Genomic DNA, 6071 nt, shown 5'->3' with positions numbered 1-6071 from the left:
CAGAGGCCGTGGGCAAGATGAAACTCTGCCTGCTGAGGGAGCACAACAAACACCCACGTCATGTTGAACTACCTTCCTGTCCCAATTTCTAGAGGGTCGCAGAACACCACTATTGAAGCCAGAGCAGTGTGAAAAGGTTGTTGGTTGGATAGCAGATAAAGCTTCCATTCAGTGTGCCCCCACCACCACCCTGTGTTCCACATGGTCCAGTCTCAGTAGCTGTGAGTCTAGACCACATTATTATTATTATTACTTTATCGCCATTTATTCTATGGTGCTTTACATCTGAAAAAGGGGTATACATCGCAAGAACAATTACAATAATCTTGAACAAAAATGTGACAGCGACTGGTACAGGAGAGGAGAGGACCCTGCCCGCGAGGGCTCACAGTATACAAGGCATGGGTGAGGATACAGCAGGTGACGATAGAACTAGTCTTGCAGCGGTATGGTGGAGCGAGGGTTACTGCAGGTTGTACGCATGTTACAAGAGTTGGAACTTCAGTTTCCTTTTAAAGGTTTCAACAGTAGGCGAGAGTCATAAATGGTGGGGTAGAGAGTTCCAGAGAAGGGGGGGATGCATGAGAGAAATCTTGTTTGCGATTGTGGGAAGAGGAGATAAGAGGGGAGTAGAGAAGGAGATCTTGTGAAGATCAGAGGTTGCGTGTAGGTAAATACCGGGAGACTAGGTCACAGATGTATGGAGGAGACAGGGTGTGGATGGCTTTGCATGCCAAGGTTAGGGTTTTGAACTGGAGTGTCTGGGCAATGGGGAGCCAGTGAAGGGATTGACAGAGAGAGGAGGCCAGGGAATAGCGAGAGGACAGGTGAACTAGTCAGGCAACAGAGTTTAGGTTAGATTGGAGGAATGCGAGAATGTTAGAAGGGAGGCCACAGAGAAGGAGGTTGCAGTCGTTGAGAAGGGAGATGATGAGCATGTGCACGCTTGTTTTTGTAGATTCGTGGTTGAGGAATATGCGGATCCGGGAGATTTTTTTTTTTTACTTGGAGTCGGCATCTTCCTCACCCTGATCCTCCTTCCTCCCACCATTCTGAGTGCCCTGAGACAATTGATCCCACACTTGACACTACGAAGAGCTGTTTTGTTCATCTTTCCATTTATAGATTCTGGCCTCTCGCTCGGTCCTCTCAGAGTGGAAAGAGCTTTGGATATGTGGTTTGAAGGAGAGATTAGAGTCCAAGGTTACCCCCAGAGCTGTTTACTTTTCCATCGATAAATTTGGGCCTAGCAACCGGCCAGCTTTGAGCAGGCCAACAGGAAATCACATGTAGCGACTTGAGGAGCCATGGTCACCCGAAGGTGACAGTGGGAAAGTGCAAATACTGTCTCAAGAGGTGGTTAATGATGAGACACAATGGACAGAAAGTCAGGAGGAGGACCAGGGTGCAGAAGTGGAAGATGAAACGGTGGATGATGAAGTCACTGACCCAACCGGGCAAGGGGACATGCAGAGCAAGGACAGCAACACACAGGGGCAGGGAGGCGTAGCACCACAACAAGCAGTGTGGTGGCCACAGACACAAGGCGGGCAAATGCTCCCCAGAACACCAACACGACGGAAGTTGCCCATACAACTGTTAGGTCTTCCCAAGTCTGGTTCTTTTTTAAAGAATGTTTAGATAACCCCAAAAAGGCTATTTGCAACATCTGCCAGGCCAGCATCTGCAAGAGCACCAAATCTACCAGCCTGACCACCACCCGCATGCTTAGGCACATGAAAGCAAAGCACCTGACTAGCTGGGCCAAACACCAAGGTCCAGAAACAGTGACTGAAGGTGACACCACTGCCTCTTTCTCTGTTGTGCGTGCATGCCAATCCCCTCCCTGTTCATGGTGCATGCGAAGATGCCTCCCGCCCTGCACCTGTCATTGCAAACTTGCAGCCATCCACGTCCTTGTCTGTTTGCAGCATTCAGTTGTCCCTACCACAGTCCTTGGAATGTAAGCGCAAGTATGCAGCCACCCACAGGCCGCAATATTAAACTGCCACATTTCTGGACTGCTTGCTTGAACTTGAAATGTTGCCTTTTAGGCTCGTGAAGTCTGAAGCTTTCCAAAACCTCATGGTGGCGGCGGCCGGGTGTCCATACTCGGTCCCCAGCCGCCAATATTTCTCCCGGGTATGGTCTCCGCCTTCCACAAGCGCGAGTCTCAGAACATTACCCGTGCCCTCCCCAGTGCACTTAAGTGGGAAGGACCGCCTAACCACAAACACGTGGACAAGGGAATGTGGCCAGGGACGGTTCATCTCACTGACTCCACTGGGTTAATATTGTGGAAGCTGGGACGGAACACGTCCTCCCGATGCAGAGGATTGTGGGCCCTGGGTCAATCAGGGTTACCCCTACATTCTGCTGCTCCTGCACTACCTCCTCTTCAGCCTCCTTCACTTGATTCATTTTTTCAGGACCTATTCCAGATTATTTACTTAAACTTTGTGTGTGCCAATAACAATAAGCAGGACTGTATGCTTAGGCGACAAATCGCCCACCGTTCCAGACTTGTTGAAAGCCGTATCTGAGAACCTGTTGTAGGCTTTGAAGCTAGGCAAGCTTGCACATGTACCAGGCCTGGCCCATGCTTAACTTAGTGGTTCTGCAATTTCTCAAAATCTTCACGGACTTGCCAGCTCTGCTTGTGAAAGTACGCTGTGTGTGTGCCCATTTCAGAAACTCAGCTACCACGTCTGCCGCTCTGGCAGGGCATCAGCAGCATTTGCAGCTTCCAGATCACCGACTGGTGTGCGATGTGGCTACGGGTTGGAAATCAACATTGCAAATGTTTGGAATGATTTTGAGTAGCAGAGAGCAGTTGTTGAGTACCAGCTTTAACACGTCCATTGGCATTCAGGTTAGCCTCCGCACAGAAGAGCTGATGAGTGGGCATGGATGTTTGACATCTCTGCCCGCCTCAAAAACTTTGAGGACTCCAAGATGGTGAGTGGCAATGGCTCCATAATTAGCGTCACCATCCTCCTTCTGTCTACTGAAACGCTCGCTGCTCACAATTAAAGAGGAGGCATTGCAGGATGATGCAGCCCAGCCTCATATCAACGCGGATTGGGTGATAGTGAGGATGAGGTGGAAGAGAACATACAGTCATACTCTTGCTGAGAACAAGGAAGTGTTGGCAGTATGGCACACAAAGCCGACTTTATGTTCCCCTGTCTTTACTGTGAGCATCGCGTTGTACGCATTTTGGGCATTACAGAAAACTGTCACGGCACGAGAATTCTTGGAGACTGAGGTGTGAGGTTCTGATTAAGGAGGATGTCTGTCTTAGATCAGTTGCAGAACGGAGGGCACAGGAGGGGTGATGCACAGAAATTAGATATAGGCCGGTGCAGAACTGTGGACAGCTTGGTGGGTGAGAGAGATGAGTTTGTATTGTATTCTGTAGTGATTGTTTAACCTAACCCGTGCAATGACTGGCACAGGGTAGAGGCGACAGTGAAGCAGCTTGATAGAAATACAACCCTGGCTGCTGCATTCAGAAGGGATTGGAGAGGAGACCTTTTGTTTAGAGGGGGACCGATTAGAAGAGAGTTGCACTAGTGAATAAGAGTGACAGTAAGAGTTTTTGCAGTATCAAAGGTGAGGAAAGGTCGACTTTTGGAGAAGGTTTTAAGGTGCAGGTGACATGAGCGAGTGAGTGATTTTCCACGTTGAGTAAAGGAAAGTTGTGTGTCAAATATGACTCCAAGATAGCAGGCGTGCCGAGTGGGAGTTATGGTGGCAGCACCTAAAGGAAATTGCAAAGTCAGGTATAGGTAGGTTTGTAGAAGGAGGAAACGTAGGAGTTCAGTTTTGGAGATATTAAGTTCAGGCTCTTGTTGAAGAATTAAAACAAAAAAAGAATTCCCATCTGACAACGCTGGCGGCAGAGGTCAAAGTCAGACAGTCCATTGAACAACCACGGAGTACAAGCGAGGGAGACACAAACCTGATGCGGCAGAGGCAGGAGAGCTCTGTCAAAGGTCTGGGACAGTTTTCCCAGACCCTCCCAGCGCCCAGGCCCTGATACACGGGGTACTATGACAAGGAGGGAAAAGTTTTGGAAGATGCAAGCTGGACACGTGGCATGAACTGTCTTTCTACGCCTTGAAGGTCCTGGCTGCTAGCGTTTTGTCAGAGATAGTTTTTAGTGCTGCTGGGGGCATTATAACTGATAAAACTGATAGGCGTATCCGCCTGTCAACTGAAAATACTGACAGGCTGACTCAAAAATGAACAAGGGCTGAATTGGGACAGACTTCTCAACACCACCAGATGATAGCATCAAACATAAACTCAAATCCAGTGGTTATTTTTTGGGGGTTCTATTCCCATGCACCCTTTCAAACCCAGACATGGGTAAACCCTTCAGGAATTGTTCTATTTTATGTTGCCCTCATCCTCCACCACCATATCACCAAGGAGACCGTAATGCAACACCCACGTAATTTTTCTAAGGATGTTTCTGATTAGAGATAAGCAAATATTTCAATATTTGTTTCAGATTACAATCGCCGTTTTTACAATATTCGCCAATGTACTTGTCAAATATTCGCCGAACGTTGCCAAACGCCTTTGGATTCAATGGGTGCCAAAACAAAACGTATACATAACACCTTCAAACGGGACCAAAAGCTGCCAAAACACATCAATTTAGGGGCAGTCACCAGGAAAGTGCCATCAATTGACCCAGAGTACATGTAGTATAATTATTATTAATCATTATAGCGCAGTTTATTCCATTGCACTTTACATGTGAAAAGAAGTCACTGGTACAAGAGCAGAGAGGACCCTGCCCAGTCTATAAGGGATGGGTGAGGATACAGTAGGTGAGGGTACAGTTGGTCTTGCAGCGGTATGGTGGAGCATGGGTTACTGCAGGTTGTAGGCTTGTTGAAAGAGGTGGGTCTTCAGCTTCCTTTTAAAGGTTTCAACAGTAGGCGAGAGTCTGATATGCTGGGGTACAGAGTAGAAGGGATGCACAGGAACAATCTTGTATGCAATTGTGGGAAGAGGAGATAAGATGGGAATAGAGAAGGAGATCTTGTGAGGATCGGAGGTTGCGTGCAGGTATGTACCGGGAGACTAGGTCACAGATACATGGAGCAGACAGGTTGTGGATGGCTTTGCATGTCATGGTTACGGTTTTGAATTGAATTCTCTGGCCAATGGGGAGCCAGTGAAGGAATTATAGATTGCTGGAGCCAGTACACAGTAAAAAAGCAGCCATAGAGTGTCCAGGATCCTTCCCACACACTTTTCTTAGTCAGGGCTGCTTCTCGGCAGGGGTTTACGGGCCCACCAGAGAATCCTCGGGTGCGCCCTGGCTTCTCCATCAGGAGAGTTCATGATAGCGCAAACTTTGCAGCTGCTATGGGGCTCTTGAGCGTGGGAGAAAGGTGGGCCCTCAGAATCAAATCCTCTGGTGGGCCCAATGTTTTTCAGTCTGACACTGCTTCTCGGTGAGAGTTGTATTGCACCACAGCCATATTCTTTAGCTCGGTGAAAGGACTGGCATAGAGGGAAACAGTATCTACTCCGGCTGTCATTTCTCCGCCAGCAGGTTCCACCCACTGTCACACACGACCATGCCTGGCTGTATGTTCAGCAGTGAGAGCCACAGATCAGGCTGCTGTGTTACAGCTTTCAACAACTCTGTAGCAGTGGGCGGTTTGTCACCTAAGCATTAAGCATATTATCTTCAGCAAAGCCTGTTGCCGTTTAGCCAAGGTAGTGCTGCAGTGCTTTCAGCTTGTGACTAATGTGGTCATTTCGGAGATGGAGGCCGACCTGGAGGAGGTGGTTCAGGAGCTGAACAATGTGATTACATTAAGGTTACATTGGCGAGTCTGGTTTTTATACTAAAGAAAGATCCTGCTGTGTTTTTATTTATTTATTTTTTACATCTCTTCAAATGTGTATTGGAGTGCGTCCTAATTTTTGGCAGCCCTTGAAATTGTTGCATATGCAATAACAGTTTAGGAGACACACTCCTTAATGATGGGAAGGACAATTCAAATAGATTCTATATTCTAGAATATTAACTGTCTTTTCTG

The sequence above is a fragment of the Phyllobates terribilis genome, unplaced genomic scaffold (assembly GCF_046119375.1).
Source record: "Phyllobates terribilis strain yellow unplaced genomic scaffold, ASM4611937v1 Scaffold_2__4_contigs__length_985480577, whole genome shotgun sequence".
Lineage (NCBI taxonomy): Eukaryota > Metazoa > Chordata > Amphibia > Anura > Dendrobatidae > Phyllobates > Phyllobates terribilis.
The sequence above is the reverse complement of the archived record's forward strand: the minus strand, read 5'-3'. Positions refer to the sequence as shown.